This window comes from Ascaphus truei, chromosome 4, assembly GCF_040206685.1.
Source record: "Ascaphus truei isolate aAscTru1 chromosome 4, aAscTru1.hap1, whole genome shotgun sequence".
Taxonomy (NCBI): domain Eukaryota; kingdom Metazoa; phylum Chordata; class Amphibia; order Anura; family Ascaphidae; genus Ascaphus; species Ascaphus truei.
In genome coordinates, this window is record NC_134486.1 from 262,484,625 (window position 1) to 262,502,866 (window position 18,242).

Here is an 18,242-nt window from a genome sequence, read left to right on the forward strand (position 1 = left end):
CTGCTTGCTAGAGCGTGCGTGCAGTCCTGCCTGCTCTGCCGCCGCCTCCTCCACCGCAAACCAAGGTAGGGAAGGGGGGGACGGCGAGATGTGATGTGAGGTGCAGGGGGAGGAGAGTGGTGTGCAGGGGGGTATTGTGTGGTGGAGGGGGAGTATTATTTGTGAGGGGGAGAGATGGGGGTATGAGAGATAGATGGGGAGTCTCGCAAAGGTTGATAATGAGGGGTTCTGGGGGAGATATATGATATGGGGTGCTGGGAGAGATATATGAGGATGATGATGATGGGTGCTGGAGGAGAGATGATGATGATGATGATGATTATTATTATTTTACCCGTGCGGCCCAAATATTTTTTCATTGGAGTAGTTCGGCCCTTCTCACTTTACAAGTTGTACAGGCCTGATGTAGAGTCACTTTACACTAAAATCCCTCACAAAGATGGAATTTCAGCCTGCAGATACTTTCTGGGACCGCAGGAGCCACTCACAGAGACAGTGACTAAATGCATCAAATTTATTCTGACCCATAACTACTTCACATTTGGAAATCACACATACCTCCAGACAACCGGGACTGCTATGGGCACTCGGATGGTGTCACAGTATGCAAATCTGTTCTGCGCAAAACTGGAAAGTGACTTTCTTTCCACATGTCACTTGAAACCCCTTACATACCTTTGCTACATCAATGACATCCTCCTGATTTGGTCCTCTGGTGGACAGGACCTCCTACAGTTCCATGAGAACTTCAATACGTTCCACCCGACCATCAACCTCAAACTCACCCATTCCCCAGATTAAGTATACTTCCTAGACACCACCATTACTATAAAGAACAACCAACTACAGACTGCTGTATACCGCAAACCTACAGACAGAGCCAGCTATTTGAGGGACAACAGCTTCCACCCGACACACACTAAGCATGCTACCATCTACAGTCAAGCCATAAGATACAACCGGATATGCTCCGACAACAGACAGAGGCCAGCGGATCACAGCCTTGAGATCGGATTTCATAAACCGTGGATATAACCACAGAATTGTAGACCAGCAAATCCAACAGAATACCAAGAAATGATCTCCTTGAATACAGACAGGAAGAGACAAGCGACGGGGTACCTTTGGTGGTCATATATAACCCACACCTAGAAGCCCTACGCAAGATCGCCAGGGAACTACAACCCATTCTCCAGGAAGATACAAGACTGCAACAGGTGTTCCCTGAAACACCCTAATTATCATACAGACAAACTCAATCTCAAGAAAATTATGGTGAGGAGTAAAGTATTCAACAGTACAACTGAATGCGGGACAAGACAATGCCAGGACGCAAGATGCAAAACCTGTGCAATGCTCCACACAGCGGAATAGGAATCTGGAGTACAAAATCAGAGGAATGTTCACCTGTTCCTCCAGCAATGTCTTGTACCTCATCATGTGCATGAAATGCCCAGGGGGCTGCTACTACGCAAGTGAGACGGGACAGGGGCTAAACAAGAGAATGAATCTACATCGCCACAGCATCATACGCGGAACAAGAGCCAGCCCTGTCGGCGAACATTTCTCTGACTCTGGCCACAAGATCTGAAGGTGTCCATACTCAAAGGTAATCTTAGAACACCAAAAGAGAGACGTTGCATGAATACAAATGTATGCAACTGTTCGGGACACTTAGTGATGGCCAAAACCGAGACCGAAGTTTTACGAGTCAGTACTGACATGAGAGAACTCTCTTCCCATGAGTGCTAAAGGCCATGTCCATACATACTGCGCTATATATCTCAAAACCAAGACAAAAAGTCTCAAAGATGAGCACTCTGAATATCCACTATAGAATAAGCAAACTTTAATGTCAGATATAACATGATGAAAACATATAAAACCAAAAACAGGGGGGGGGGGGGGGCCAGGACCCAACATATACACTACATGCATATAAATCAAAGACTGATAGGATAGGTATGCTGTGTCACCGATCTAAATATAGGTGGACACAATAAGGTATATTGTGCTAACCTAAGGAAAAATGTATTTTCCTAGGTACGCAAGACTGGCCGGTCATACATGTGAACAAAAGACCTGAGAGATACAAGAGTCAAAATACTAATGTGCCACATACAGATGTAATAAGGATAATAGCATGTGTAACATACATGAATAAAGAGTATACAGCGGATATGGAGGAAACCAAGGTTTCAATTTGAAAATAGATAAAGGAAAATCCCTGAATAACTAAGATGCAATTGTATCAAAATGAGTCCAAGGTTTGAATACAGATCCATATTTGATAATAGGAAAAGGGGAAAAACAATGTCCATCCTCATGAAAAAAATCCTGAGTATGTGGGAGAAAAAGTTGTACAAAATCTCCTTATATACTTATCCACTGTGTGGCAAAGTTGTAATGAGTCCTCAGGTCAGCACATCAACATAAAACAATTAATAATTACAAATATACTGTAACAAGCGCTAAACCTAATAATACAGTACTGTGCACTTGATAACTAAGCTGCCTGGTAATCTACTGAGACATCTCATATATCTCAAAACATAATATATAAACACAAAAATAGATACATAACCTGGCGCATAAGTGTGTGAAAAAGTCCCAAATGATTATGTGATAAAATGATAGTTCCAAATTTACAACCTTGAGTGGTCAGTGAGAAACGAACTCAGTTCACAGTTCATGGGGGCAACAAGCAGTTCTTCTCACAGGATGGACTTGATCCTGCATATATAAAATATCAAGCAGAGAGAGAAAACATTGCGCAGTATATTTGAACAGACAATGGTTATTCTAAAAGCTGAGTTATCTAGAATGCCTACTTACTAGAAGTGGCTAGATCACATGCAGGGGAGAGAAACTGTTCTTTAAGCCTTCCTGGTCCCGGAAGCCTCGGTTATGGCACGAACCCCTCGTGGTATCCTTGGCCTCCATGGGTCTTGAAAAGCTGTCTCTTCAAATCCTGTCTTTAAGGAATCCTTGCTGCCCGAGGTCACACAGAACAAGGGTAAGTGGTTACGGTTGGAATCAAACTTGTGCTGATTGAGACAGTATGGCTGATGCACTGGAGAAGTTATAGGCTGGAATTGTTTTTAATGGACCTTCATTAAAAACAACCTCCCCTGTGGTCAGTTGCCAGGAGTGTCCACTGATGAGGCTGCCAGGGGACTTTAAAATGGCAGCTACAGGACGCCTTCCGATGTCCGCAGAAGAACAGGTTACCGTGCAGTCGTTCTGTGACAATAAGTTTTGTAGGTCTGCAGTTTCCCGGGGAGCTGCTTTTTAAACCTTTTACCGCATGGGGACCTTGCAGTATATAGTCTGTGAGGATCCCTAGAGACCCAATATACCGGCACAGCACAAGAGACGTTTCGGTCCCCAGGGGGACCTTTGTCAGGAGTCAGTCCAGGAGAGGAGCTGTGAAGCGAGCTCTGCAGCGCCACCCTATGGCGCTGGGTGGCGCTGCAGTGGCGCTGCAGAGCTCGCTTCACAGCTCCTCTCCTGGACGGACTCCTGACAAAGGTCCCCCTGGGGACCGAAACGTCTCTTGTGCTGTGCCGGTATATTGGGTCTCTAGGGATCCTCACAGACTATATACTGCAAGGTCCCCATGCGGTAAATGGTATAAAAAGCAGCTCCCCGGGAAACTGCAGACCTACAAAACTTATTGTCACAGAACGACTGCACGGTAACCTGTTCTTCTGCGGACATCGGAAGGCGTCCTGTAGCTGCCATTTTAAAGTCCCCTGGCAGCCTCATCAGTGGACACTCCTGGCAACTGACCACAGGGGAGGTTGTTTTTAATGAAGGTCCATTAAAAACAATTCCAGCCTATAACTTCTCCAGTGCATCAGCCATACTGTCTCAATCAGCACAAGTTTGATTCCAACCTTAACCACTTACCCTTGTTCTGTGTGACCTCGGGCAGCAAGGATTCCTTAAAGACAGGATTTGAAGAGACAGCTTTTCAAGACCCATGGAGGCCAAGGATACCACGAGGGGTTCGTGCCATAACCGAGGCTTCCGGGACCAGGAAGGCTTAAAGAACAGTTTCTCTCCCCTGCATGTGATCTAGCCACTTCTAGTAAGTAGGCATTCTAGATAACTCAGCTTTTAGAATAACCATTGTCTGTTCAAATATACTGCGCAATGTTTTCTCTCTCTGCTTGATATTTTATATATGCAGGATCAAGTCCATCCTATGAGAAGAACTGCTTGTTGCCCCCATGAACTGTGAACTGAGTTCGTTTCTCACCGACCACTCAAGGTTGTAAATTTGGAACTATCATTTTATCACATAATCATTTGGGACTTTTTCACACACTTATGCGCCAGGTTATGTATCTATTTTTGTGTTTATATAACATAAAACAATGCATGAAGTGTCCGGGTCATCGCCATGAGCTGTCCAATTTGGAACGCTTCTGCTCCTGCTCCGGTCACGTGGTTCCCCAGCTCACACGGCTATGGAGTACTGCAGATCCCGTGCGGGCTGAACACACACTGCTGATGCTGCCACCGCACCTTTGCTAACCTGCCTAGATGTCGCCGCGGGCTTCCTCACGGGTCTTCCTCGCCTTCTGTCACTAACAGCAGGTAAGTAATGATGTATTTTTCAGCTGCCCCGACATTACCCGGCACCGGGCGCACTTCTTAGTTGCTGGCTTCGGGTAATTTCCGGGTAGCTGAAAATCCGCCGGGTAATGTGAATTGTTTAAAGTACATTTTGGGTACAAGATGAAGTCTGTCCAAGGCCAAAATAAGCATATAGGAGCATAGGCTTTGTACTCAGACTTTCCAAGGATTGTTCAATTGTATTATTATTTCATGCTAACAAGCTATGCATAGGTTAAATTAGTAGCTAGGCATTACTATGTGAATCCTATTTGAGAATAGATGCGTCAGAACAGAATAGAAATACATAGCCCAAGACTGTTCTCAATTGTTAACCTGTCCTTGCCTGAAGCGTATTGTAAACAGCCTCAAGAATAAATATATATTGGAACTGCAAGAAACCTGTGTCAGAATCTGTATTTTCACGCAACAAGGACCTCGTGGTATTTTCAGTGCTTACGAACCGGCATTGAATCTGAGAAAACATTTATTTTCACGGCAGTGACTTAAACAGTCAATACCGCTGCTGCCAGTCCCAGAGCACCAGATCCAGCGTTTGTGTCATTGGGGAGCACTGTTGCCAGTGCAGTAGTGATTGACAGGTCAGTCATCACTGCGCACAGCACAGGCACCAAGGGAGGGAATTTTAGGCGCCTGGGATCTATAGTTCTATAACCAAATAAACAGCGGATATTTTTTTCCCCCTTTGAGAATACAAGTAAGGTCACTTTGCATCGAACAGATAAATGTTCACCTATGATGATCTTGACTACTACTACACAATATCATTTTTCCATCCCTGATAAGGATAACAACATGGTGATCGGACACTTAAGATGTTAAACTCATGAGTTTACCAGGGATTGCAGTATGTTAACACACAAACAATATTAACACACGCTAGAATACTATATAGTTGATAGATTGTCAGACAAAAAATGATGGTTAGACAAAAATGTATTGCTTGTAATACAAACAAATATACTTATATTCAAACACCATTCTTTATTATGCAGTGTAATGGAAATGGCAGAAAGTACAGTATTAAGTATTTTAATCTGGCACATCAGAGGTTAATTTTACTTGCAAATTGTCTTAAAAATACAAGAATTGTTTTTGTTGTCACATCACTGACCAGGTCTAGTTTTTATGTCTTTTATATGTGTAGAATAATAAGGTTAATGTCAGTCAAAACCTGGGTTTGCAAGTGGGGGCGGCTGAAATATGGCGTCACAATTTTTTTCTGACAGTAGGATAAACGAAAAACTTTTTAAAATGTACCTTGAAAGGCATTCAGTGGTTGATCAGTGGCACACCAACCGCTGTGGCCATGACAGCCTAAAGCTTTGGATAAAGTTTACTAAATATGAAATATCTCACACACACACTAAAATAGCACTATATAATAACACTGTATAACACACACACAGTGTATAATAAAAACACATACACACTGTATAACACACAAACTGCATAATAACACACACACTGTACATAACACTATATAACACACGCACACACTGTACATAAAACACACACATTATATAATAACACACATTTGCACATGCTGTATAACACACACTGTATAACACACAGTTTAATAAAACACACTGTTTAATAATACTGTCTAACATCACAGACTGTACAATAACACACAATGTATAATAAATAACACACACACACACACACAATGTATAATAAACACACACTGGTCACTCACCTGCAGTCACATCACTTCCTCCTTCACCCAGTAGCCAGCACCCGGTGTGTCACAGACTCTCCATGCACACGTGTGCCACACAGTGTGTGTGTATATATACATATAAACCTATACCTATCATATATACACCACAAGTAGTAATGTATATAATGCCTCTCTCTCTCCTGTCTGTTACTTTGTCTGCAGCAGCCAAAACAACTCCCCGGTTACCGGCTCCACCCTCTCCCGTCACCCAGGGCAACCGGGTAGCCAACCAGAGGACAGAGACGCGCGCTCCCGCAGAGAAGGGCTAGTGGTTAGGCCGTTGCCTCTGGGTTGTAGGGGTTGTGCCCGCGAGAGCATGGGCCTGACTCGTGCGTCACTGGTAGAACCCCGCCCCTGAGTGTGATGCTTCGGGGCTCTGTGCAGGAACACGTGATCAACGCTGTGAAGGAACACGTGATCAACGCTGTGAAGGAACACGTGATCAACGCGGTATCTTCAATGACAGAAGTTGTTTCATTCGTCTTTGGATACTAGTAAATAAAAAATATTCTCATTCCATTAACTGAAAGCAGTTAACATTTCATTCATCTGGGTTATTGCATCTCAAACATTACACTACTTTGTTGATCTCAAGCCAAAAAATATATGTAGGTGCCGCCCACGGCCGTTTTTTAATTGCAGAACATGTAGCTTCTGGTAACTTATTAGGCCTCTGCCAGGGTGGCGCTGAGCGGGCCGGCGCGCTCACGCTGGCCGCGATGAAAACATTGCGGCAATGTGTGTGGCCAGCGTGAGCAAGTGTCTGCGCCCGCTCGGCGCTTAGAGCAAGCAAATTTTAATTTGCCGCTCGCAAGCGCGTCACGTGAGCAATTCGCCCAACGACAGCTACCAGCTCCGTGGCGTGGCCGCGCCCCCAGGCGAGCGGGCGCCTAGCCGGCCACGAATCGCCCGGCCGAGCAGGGCGCAGTGCACGACCGCCAGCGCACCCGTTCCCTGTCTGGCCGCAGCCTTAGGGCTCCTCCAGGGGGCGCTAAGCGAGCGGGCGAATTCACACTCGCCACCATGAGACACATTGCGACAATGTGTGTGGCCTGCGTGAGCGCCCTCCTGCGCGTGCCTGTGAGCTGTCCTCCGCGCTCAGATTCAAGAGTACAAATCTTTTGAATCTGTAGCTCCGACTTCAGATCACCTGACCTACTTTACCCAGAGGACAGCAAGTCAAAACCAATCCTATACAAGCTCCCAATGCTTGTATTGTATTGCATTGGTTGTTGACTTGCTGTCCTCTGATAGGGAGGGGGGACGGACCGGACCGGAGAGATGTGAACAGGGGGGGAAACGGAGTGGTGTGGTGTGGGAAACGGTGTGGTGTGGGGGGGCAAACGGAGTGGTGTGGTGTGGGGGGGCAAACAGAGTGGTGTGGGGGGGCAAACGGAGTGGTGGTGTGGTGTGGGGGGGCAAACGGAGTGGTGGTGTGGTGGGGGGAAAACGGAGTGGTGGTGTGGTGGGGGGGAAACAGTGGTGGTGTGGTGGGGGGGAAACAGAGTGGTGGTGTGGTGGGGGGGGAAACAGAGTGGTGGTGTGGTGGGGGGGGAAACAGAGTGGTGGTGTGGTGGGGGGCAAATGTAGTAGTGTGGGGGGAAACGGAGTGGGGTGGGGGAAACGGAGTGAAGGGGGGGAAACGGAGTGAGGGGGGAGAAAGAGAGGGGAAAGGAGAGAAGGGGAAAGTAGAGAAGGGGGAGAGAGGGGAAAGGAGAGAAGTGGGGAGAGGGGAAAGGAGAGAAGGGTGAGAGAGAGGTGAAGGGTGAGAGAGAGGGGGGCCAGGAGAGAGTGCGGGGGGAGGGTCGGGCGAGAGAGGATGGTCGGGCGAGAGAGGAGGGTCGGGGGAGAGAGGAGAGTCACGGGAGAGAGCTCGGGTGGGCCCAGGGAAAGCACGGGCGGGAGAGAGCGTGGGGGGAGGGAGAGCGTGCAGGGGGGGGAGAGAGAGAGACCGCAGGGGTGGGAGAGAGAGCGCGGGGCGGGAGAGAGAGAGAGCGTGGGGGGGCGGGAGAGAGTGGGGGGCGGGAGAGAGCGGGGGGCGGGAGAGAGCGGGGGGCGGGAGAGAGCTTGGGGGTGGGAGAGAGCTTGGGGGTGGGAGAGAGCGCGGCGGGAGTGAGAGGGCGGGAGAGAGAGCGCAGGGGGGTGCGGGAGAGAGAGCGCAGGGTGGGGCGGGGGAGAGACATGCCGCCCCCCCCCCCCGCGTCCCATTGACACACCCGCAAATTTACTCTAGCAGGACAAGATTTGTCTCCTGCTTACATGCGTGTGACGTCACTGCGCATGAGCGCCAGCGCGCCCGCTCCGCACTTCCCTTCACCCTGGACGCAGCCTTAAGCCTTGGCCAGACAGGGAACGGGTGCACTGGTGCTCTTGCGCTGCGCCCTATTTGACCGGGCGATTCGTGGCCAGCTAGGCGAACCGCTCACGTGACGCGCTTGCGAGCAGAAAATTCAAATTTGCTTTGCTCGGCAAGCATCTAAGCGCCGAGCAGGCGCGCCCGCTCACGCTGGCCATACACATTGTCGCAATGTGTCTCATCGTGGCGAGCGTGAGTGCGCCCGCCCGCTCAGCACCACCATGGACGAGGCCTGAGGCTGCGTCCCCGCTGGCGCTGAGCGTGCTGTGCGCTTGGCGCTTGCCGCTTTTTCTACTTGTAATGTAGATGTGTCCACTCACGTGGTGCGCGCTCATGCGTTGACACGCATGCTCTCTCAAGCTTGGTGCTTGAGGAGACAAAAAAAGTCACTTTCAAGCGTGCTCAACATGCCTCCCGCTCCCGCTTGAGAAATAGGCAGGACACCCGGCGCTCATGCTTAGAGAGTTGGTGACGTCACCGCTCTCAAACATGAGCACCGTCAGAGCCAGTGGGGATGCAGAAAAAGACCAACATGAGTGTTTACAGAAAATGTGCAACCTCGCAGGTCATAGTGGGCTTTTCATTAACCCTTTGAGTGCCTGAACTAGCAGTACTGTTCAGGGCTAGGGTGATCTCTTGAGGTAGCCTCTTGTGACGTGAAAGGAAGTAAAGGGGCTCAACTGCCATTCTGATCCTGTTCTAATGTAACCTCGCCCCCTACAAAAATAGAAATAATGACATGACGTTTCCTCTATGTCACAGGGCCCCTGGAATGACTAGGACACATTAAAAAAATTATTTTAAAAAACAAATGACCACTTAAAAATAAATATTATAATCAGTGGCGGATTTCCCATTAGGCCCCCTGGGACCGGGCGGCAACATTTTGGGGGGCGCAAAAATGTCGGCCCCCATACACATTTGCCGCGCTCTCCGATCAATCGGGCCTAATAGGAAGGCTCTTAGCTGTGGAGGACGTCTCGTTACCATGGCAATGCGACGCCATGATACGTTACGTTGGTGACGTCCGTGGCGTCATTTCACGCTGCGATTTAGAAGGAGAAAGAGAGAGCGGCCGCAAGGAGGTGGCTGCCACAGCTAAGTGCCTTGGGGCAGCGGATTTTGGAATCCGTGGCTGATTATAATGGTATTTGTCTAATAGCGTCCCCATTTATCCTGTACTATTCATTTATTTCAGTTTCCTAGCATGAAACAAACTCGAGGGTAGCAAAATGACGGTTGGGTTTACATCAATAAATCGTTAGCGTTTACCAATATATTTAAAATGTTTACTCTTCGATATGTTTGATTACATAAAAACATGGTGTCTATACATATATCACTCCAAATAAGTGTATACATATTATAATAATGTAACCGTGTTTCCCCCACCCTATGGAAGAATTCCCTGTTACCAGATGTATGGTGCATGCTACCTGTAGGCTCACAAGAGACTGAGGTGTCCGCCGATGGTTGGGGGGACTGCAGAACAGGCTTCTGGGGTACATACCTGACATTTACTCTATGGTATTCTGTGCCTCCATGTGCTGTAGGCTCCATATGTATGAAGGTAATTTCCCACTGTAGAACAGACTCCTCTCCCCCAGGAAAGATTACAACACCAGGCAAGAGGTATATATAATAGGAACGGTTTAATTCTTCTCTGCTCCCAGCGTAGTCATTTGGCAACTCTGCCCAATGCAGTCACAGCTCTGTTCTCAAACTACAGATGGTCCCTGGTCCTGCACGATGGGTCAAGGGCCCCCACAGCAGTCCTAGCTCTTCCCCAGTCCTCTAGCAGAACCAGGGGTATAGGTAATCACTCACTCCCCCAAGGGGAAGTTAATCTTTGCCTGCCAGTGCACAGCAGCCTGGGTGTGATACTTGTCTCTCTCAATGGTAGAGACCAACTAACAATTTGGAGATGCAACCCCCATGAGTACAGAAGGGGGAGGGTACCAGGTCTGAACCCAGGATTTGGCAACCTCAGACCTAATCCCACCTCCTCCCCTGTCACTCAAGGGTACTGCCTGAGTGGGGAAAACCCATGATTGATCCCAACACTGCCTGCTGTTACCAGGACTGATATGTCAGTACAGGGCAGATTAGTAGCCACACCCAGTTATGGCTACACTTTCCCTCTGGTGGAATACAATGGCCCCTCACTTGGAGTCAAATTTGGTGTACCATCTTCCATTTGATAACCTGAAAGATAATAATATCACAGTATTATGCACATGATAACATATCCTGTAAAATACAGTACATACAGTTGAATATGAAATAACAATCATATTGCTGATAAGACAGAACACAGGTCCCTCCCAACGTAGAGAACCTAATTACTCAATAGTAATGCTCAGGGTCTGGCTTCCTAACTAGTGCCCCAGTAGTATCTGGCACAGTAACTAAAAACACCCTTTTTGGGTGCCGCTCCGACATGTATTCCACTTTGTCCATGTAGATGGACCTGCCCTACTTTCCACACCCCTATGAGGTATTTCACCTGCTCCTCTAGTTGGTAGATGGTACTCTTACTATGTACTTTGATGTAGTCCCTGATGACATTTTCCAGCGACTTCTCCCGGTTTTCTTTCACTTCCCTCATTATGGGTTCTGGAACGTAGGGATACTCGAACCCATGCAACTGCCAATACCTCTGAACTACATGTCGCTCTGCCCTACTGATTTTTGTCAGCCGTCAACCTTCAGCCTGGCCTGGCAGTACCCAGAACAAAGGTTCCTGCATGGGTGGATAGCAGTACCTCTAGATTACCCCCTTAGGCTGAACTACCTAGGCGAATCTCATGCTCCCTGCACCTTAAAGCCTCTGCAGATTCCTCAGGGTTGAACTCTCCCTCAACCCACCAGTCGTCTACTATGTCTCTCGCATCTAGCAGAAACCTTGTGCGGTGCATGTAGGGGACATACCCCTGGAATCTAGGGTGCCATCATGGTAGTGATTTGACCGGAGCCGCCTTAGTGGACTCGGATCCCCGAAGTGGTTTTGAATGAGAACCCCGAATTGTCCGATCGCACGGATATTGCCTATTTGCTACCTCCACTAGTAACACTATACGCAACATCATCATCATACTCATCGTGCTCATCCCCAAAGGTCCAATCCCGCCAGTCCTGGGAAGGCAGTGCAGGTTTTAACAGGCTCCGAACCCACCATCTAGGGTTCTTCAGAAGAAGGGTTGTAATAACACTTGAGAGGTGGTACTAGTCACAGGGGCTGGGGCAGTAAAGTCTTTCAAGTCTTGGTCTGATGCCCACCCTGACTGGATACCAGGGCAATACTGACAACGTGGGGTTCTGCCACGGGTTGAGGCTTACGCCCCATAATATGGTCCTGGTAACGGGACTGCTGTTCGGGGGTACTGTAAGTGTCTTAATACTCAATGGAGCCAAAGTCTTTTTGCGCTCCAGGTGGGCCTGTATATGGTCCATAAAGTGTCTCACCCAAGGGGTAGCTGCAGCGTTACTCACCAGAGCGGGAATCAGCCGTTCCTCATCTGCCCCGGCGGTCACCTTCCTGTTGACGTCATCAGGTTCCAATCTCGCGGGATCCTGATAGAGGTCGATGTCCCGCACTGGAAGTACATCGACTTCTGGTCTTTGCGTGGGGGTCTCGTCGTCATCCTCCACGTAGGGATCGCTGTCTCCGGGTACCTTCTCGTCGGAAGTCATCATCGGTTCTTGCTGGGAGTAAGGAGGTGGGCTCTCACCACTCCGCTGACTGTCTGGAACCCTGGGACTCGCGAATCGCGATGCCGGTTCACCGACCAGGCTGCTATGACCCGCCAACCTTGGGATGCTGCTCCGCCACTCAGGCAGCCCCGTTGCTGTCATCAGGACCAGACTGCACCGTCGCTCGATGTCACAGGTACCGTTTTCATCTTTGGTGGGATCTGAAGGGGTACACGCCATCTGGCGAAGCACTACAGACGCCCGACCACAACTCTGGTTCGATGAGGGTAGGGACACCTCTGTGGGGGATAGGCACCGGAGCAATGCACTGTCGTCTACGGCAATCAACAGGCAGAGTTTTAGCTCCTGTACTGCGACCAACTGTGGCTCCTCCTCACCTCAGACATTACCTTACCTGGTTGCTCGCTCTCCTTTGACTCCAGCTCACGGACCGTCTCTGGCACCATCTCTGGGACCGAGTCTGGAACCATCTCGGGAACCGCTTGTATCATCGGGGTACATGGACCCCTGGGGCATCCACTGGGGCACAAGGGCCCTCGGGAATCTCCATTACTGAGGTAGTTGGTGTATCATCATTGGCTGCCCAGGTATTGGGGTCAGCCGCATCTTTTGTAGAGTAGGCTGTAGGCCTTAGCAGCGTTGGCTTGAGATAGTGTGCTCCTTAACGTGGACACTTAGACAGGAAGTCACACTTTGGGCACAGGCACTTTAGATATCGTGTCCCTTCTACCTTCACAACCAGGAGGCCTCCTGGCAGACGGTAGTGGGAGAACTCACAGTTTGCCATCTCTCGCATGGACGAATTGCTTTGAGGTAGAATGGGTAAAGTAGCTCCTCTCTCTCTGCAGGCTCAGAAGAACTGAGGGTGCGATCGGCCACATCCGGCTCCTCCCGTAGTTGAGATGGTCTTTCAACATTGGCTGGCACAGTGCCCCCTCCCCCTGGTGATTAGAGTAGGAGCATACTGGGACATGGCGTGACTCTTGTTCCTCTCTGAGCCAGTCACATTGCTTGGGTGCATCTCTGGCTTTCGCGCCAGACCCTTGAAGTACCATGTAACAATTGAGCATGCAACTTTTCTGCACGCTGCACACGCGTTCTCCAGTCTTGTGGGAGACGCCATCTTGTCTGATGAACTTCACGTGGTGTGTTCTCGAGCAGAAGAACCACCATTTTAAGTTTGATAAGAAAATAGAAACAAGTTCCAAATAATGGTGCTCAGTGTCCATGTATTCCAATAGAGTCTTGAATCATAAGTATGATTGTGTATAGGATAAGCTCTGAATTAAGCCCAGTGAAAAAAACAAAAGAAAAAACAGCGCAAAAACCTCATTGTGTATTATTTAAATATATTGTGAAAATATTTCAGCAGGTAAGTAACGCACGTACATCAAGATAAAATGGTATAAACATAACATGTTAGGGACATGTTACCATATCGCCCGCTCTTCTGCACCACTCCGGTCAATTCTAGGCCACTCTAAGAGATGATGTCCTTATCTCCCAGGCTATTAGCAATGGTCTCTCAATCCGGTCTTTAACATCTAGTTCGATCCTCAGATGTAACCGAACCGGCACTGGTCTGTTGAGATCCTCATGTCAGACTTCCGGGTAGGCCTTTTGATGACGTCACTGCGACTCAGTCGAGTCTCGTGCGTTCTGGCGGTGTAGAGTGACTGCGGGTGCATGTGTTCGTATGGGGACACTAAACGCTGTGACTGATAGAGTCCACAATAAAAACTGGAACAACGCTGAATTGCGCACCTCCTACGCGTTTCGTAAAATACTTCATCAGGGAATACCAAATTCTGTCATTGGGCACTACATATACCCTAAACTTAATGCTGATTGGATGATGAAGGAAAAGGTTCAAGCAACCAGTACAATGTATATACAGCTACGGTAATTGCATTCATTTAAACATATCATTTAAAATCTATGCCCCATTGGTCACGGGGGATAGAAACATAATTTAATTATATAATAAAAAACATCATATTATGTAGACAGTTGAAAAAACAACAACAGTTAAAAAAACAACAATTTAAAAAAAAAACAATTTAACAAACAATAACAGATTATTTCTGTGAATGGTGGGAGAGAAACAAAAAGAAAAACAGGATGATTAATGGGTATACAGATATATAACATTATTTTAATTTTGCACTTATAGTGCATATCGGTCATACAGTACCTATACCACTCATTAAATACAGGAGAATGTGTTAGAGAGAAAGTATAGAATGCTCTAGTTTAGATCACTTAATTATATAATTTTACCAGTATGATGTGCGATAGAGACAAAATGTTATTCAGACAGGAAAGCCTATGGATCTATAAATTACAGACTCTAGCACCATTAGGTTTGAATGAAGAGATTGATGTCTGGTCCCTGTATTAAAAGCACATAAACAATATACCTTTTATCTAATATTTCACAATCCTTTGTGGATATCTTTATAAATCATTATGCAGAATCATTGGACTATTTAAGAATTTTAAATATATAAAATTAATATTCCCAGGTCATATATGTTCATACTGGTAAAATTATATAATTAAGTGATCTAAACTAGAGAATTCTTTACTTTCTCTCCTAACACATTCTCCTGTATTTAATGAGTGGTATAGGTATGACCGATATGCACTATAAGTGCAAAATTAAAATAATGTTATATATCTGTATACCCATTAATCATCCTGTTTTTCTTTTTGTTTCTCTCCCACCATTCGCAGAAATAATCTGTTATTGTTTGTTAAATTGTTTTTTTTAAATTGTTGTTTTTTTAACTGTTGTTGTTTTTTCAACTGTCTACATAATATGATGTTTTTTATTATTTAATTAAATTATGTTTCTATTCCCCGTGACCAATGGGGCATAGATTTTAAATGATATGTTTAAATGAATGCAATTAGCTGTATACTGTATACATTGTACTGGTTGGTTGAACCTTTTCCTTCATCATCCAATCAGCATTAAGTTCAGGGTATATGTAGTGCCCAATGACAGAATTTGGTATTCCCTGACGAAGTATTTTACGAAACGCGTAGGAGGTGCGCAATTCAGCGTTGCTCCAGTTTTTATTGTGGAATCTCACAGTCCACAATAAAGGCCCACCCGGAAGTCTGACACGAGGATTTCAACAGACCAGTGCCGGTTCGGTTACATCTGAGGATCGAACTAGATGTTAAAGATCGGATTGAGACAAGAGTTGTTACCATGTTCCCTACATGCCATACTATTAAAATTTAACTTTTTAACCTTCCTTTGCTGCTGTTAGCCCCTGCATTTTTACAGCAGTGCTCTGTCCTTATCCCTGGATGTTCGTTTTCACCATTTTAAGTTCACTGTTATACAGGACCACGTGTCCCACACTATTCCGACCAGAAACCGTTCTCAGTATTTCCTTACAGCACATGGTTTTACTGTCTACCAAGCGTAGGTGTACCCCAGGCTAGCAAAGCTCCTTCTGATACGCTGCACTCGGTCACAGTCCATTATGAGCACTCTGTGGTTTACTGTGTGTCAATGGCTAGTGATACTGGTATGGTACTTGCATCAGAGAAGTATAGGCACCTGAATACCCCAGGCACTCCCCCTAAGACACCACCTCGACAGTACCTTACATGCCACCCCATCTGGCTCTGACACCCTAGTCTCCTTCAGGAGATCCTGGCCCCTGGCAACAAGATCCCTTCCAGGCGTCCTATGCTGCATCAGCCGCAGGGCGACTTCGAACAGCAATAGCACACACAGCACGCCCGGTGGATCAGTGTAAGCTGCAGTTCATTTGACCCTACACCTAGCCTCCCTCTCTGTATAGCACTCATTCTGGAAGTGTATCTATAAACTTCCAGCTTTGCATCGCTGAAAGCCTGTCCTGTTGCTGCAAATCTCAGCAATGCCTCCAAATGTAACAGTGTTTCCCCCACCCTATGGGAGATTCCCTGGTTACCAGATGTATGGTGCATGCTACCTGTAGGCTCACAATAGGCTGAGGTGTCCACAGATGATTGGGGGGACTGCATAACAGGCTTCTGGGGTACATACCCGACATTTACTCCATGGTACTCAGAACCTCCCTCTGCTGTAGGCTCCTGATGTATAAAGGTAATCTTCCACAGTAGAACAGACTCCTCTCCCCTAGCAAAGATTACACACCAGGCAGGAGGAATATATAATAGGAACGGTTTTATTCTTCTGCTCCCAGTGCAGTCTCTTGGCAACTCTGCCCAATGCAGTCACAGCTTCTGGTCTCAAGCTTCAGATGGTCCCTGGACCTGCACTGTGGGTCAAGGGCCCCGCCGCAGTCCTAGCTCTTCCCTAGTCCTCTAGTAGAACCAGGGGTATAGGTAATCACTCACTCCCCAGAAAGAAAGTTAACCTGGGCCTGCCAGTGCACATCAGCCAGGGTGTGATACCTTGTCTCTCTCAATGGTAGAGACCAACCAACAATTTGGAGATTCAACCCCCTTGAGTACAGTAGGGGAAGGGTACCAGGACTGAACCCAGGATTGGGCAACCTCAGACCTAATCCCACCTCCTCCCCTGTCACTCAAGGATACTGCCGGAGTGGGGAAACCCCATGATTGATCCCAACACTGCCTGCTGTTACCAGGACTGATATGTCAGTACAGGGCAGAATAGTAGCCACACCCAGCCATGGCTACACTAATAATCTTATTATATAGCAGTGACTGTACGCAGCACTGTACATAGTATTTTGCAGGCCCAATGAATCCCAACGCCAAAGCGCTTGCAATCTACTTGCTTGAGGTCCAGGAGTTAAAGTGATTTGCTTTAGGTCACAAAGAGAGTAAACACTGGGATCTGAACCATGTGACACTATCACTGAGCTACTCCTTCAAACACATTTATACCAAACATTTTTAGTTTACCTTCCAGAAGGATTTGTTGCTATTTTCTTCCTCTATTATATTTTGCATATGTTTTTTGTTGTGTTATTGCTGGGTAGCACATTTTTTACGCCGTTGTTCTTTGCCTCTGCTTTCCAGGCACTTCATTTATTGCTGCAGCTTCTCTCTTGCGTTTCTTGATGTTTATGAGTAGCATGGGACTTCCCTCTCAGTATGTAGGTTTCCATGGTGATGTGTTTCACCTGTGATGTAATAAAGATCCCTGTGACATCATGCCAAACGAATAAAGCAGTAATCCTTGGTTTACTTTATTTAAAATAAAGGCAGAAATGAGTGTAGCCTGGGAGCCTGAGATTGGGGCCTTGTGCTCTTCCCTCCGGGGAAGAGTGAGTGTGGACCATACCTCTGCCTTTGCTAGGGAGGTGGGGAAGAGCTAGGATGGCTGCGGGTGCCCTTGGCCTGTAGTGGCAGTCCAGGCACCATCATTCAGTGAGAGCTGAGAGTACTGCATTGGGCAGAAGCCTGCCGTGTAACTGTGCTGTACAGAAGACAATAAACTGTTCCTGTTATATACCTCCTGCCTGGTGCGTGACCTTACTGGGGGGAGAGGTAATAGTTCTACTGTGGGAGATCACCTTCAGTTCCTGGAGCCTATGGCAGATGGAGGCGCTGCAGTACTAAAGAGATATGTGGGGTATTAACCCCAGAAGCCTGATCCTGTGTCCCCACTACCATCGGCAGACGATTCAGCCCTCCTATTGCCAGCAGGTGTATGCACCATACACTGTAGTAATGGACAAATCTCCCACCGGGTGCGGGAAACACTGTTACATGTATAAACCTTGTGCAAATAGAAGTTTGTTTTGATGCATTGCTCTATTTTATGCTTACGTTCATTTTATTTTTTTTACATTTTATGCAAATTGA

General features: G+C 47.2%; 1 protein-coding gene across 15 annotated transcripts in view; it reads right to left on the minus strand.

Moving 5' to 3' along the window:
- Positions 1–6,649, minus strand: part of AHI1 (Abelson helper integration site 1) — a 282,040-nt gene extending 275,391 nt beyond the window's left edge. For 5 of the 15 annotated variants that reach the window (XM_075597395.1, XM_075597393.1, XM_075597394.1 and 2 more), the window contains exon 1: positions 6,341–6,649. The gene's annotated coding sequence lies outside the window, so the exon portion shown is untranslated. The remainder of the gene's footprint in view (positions 1–6,340) is intronic. The other 10 variants (XM_075597391.1, XM_075597402.1, XM_075597401.1 and 7 more) reach the window with 7 other exon arrangements.
- Positions 6,650–18,242: the final 11,593 nt, after the last annotated feature.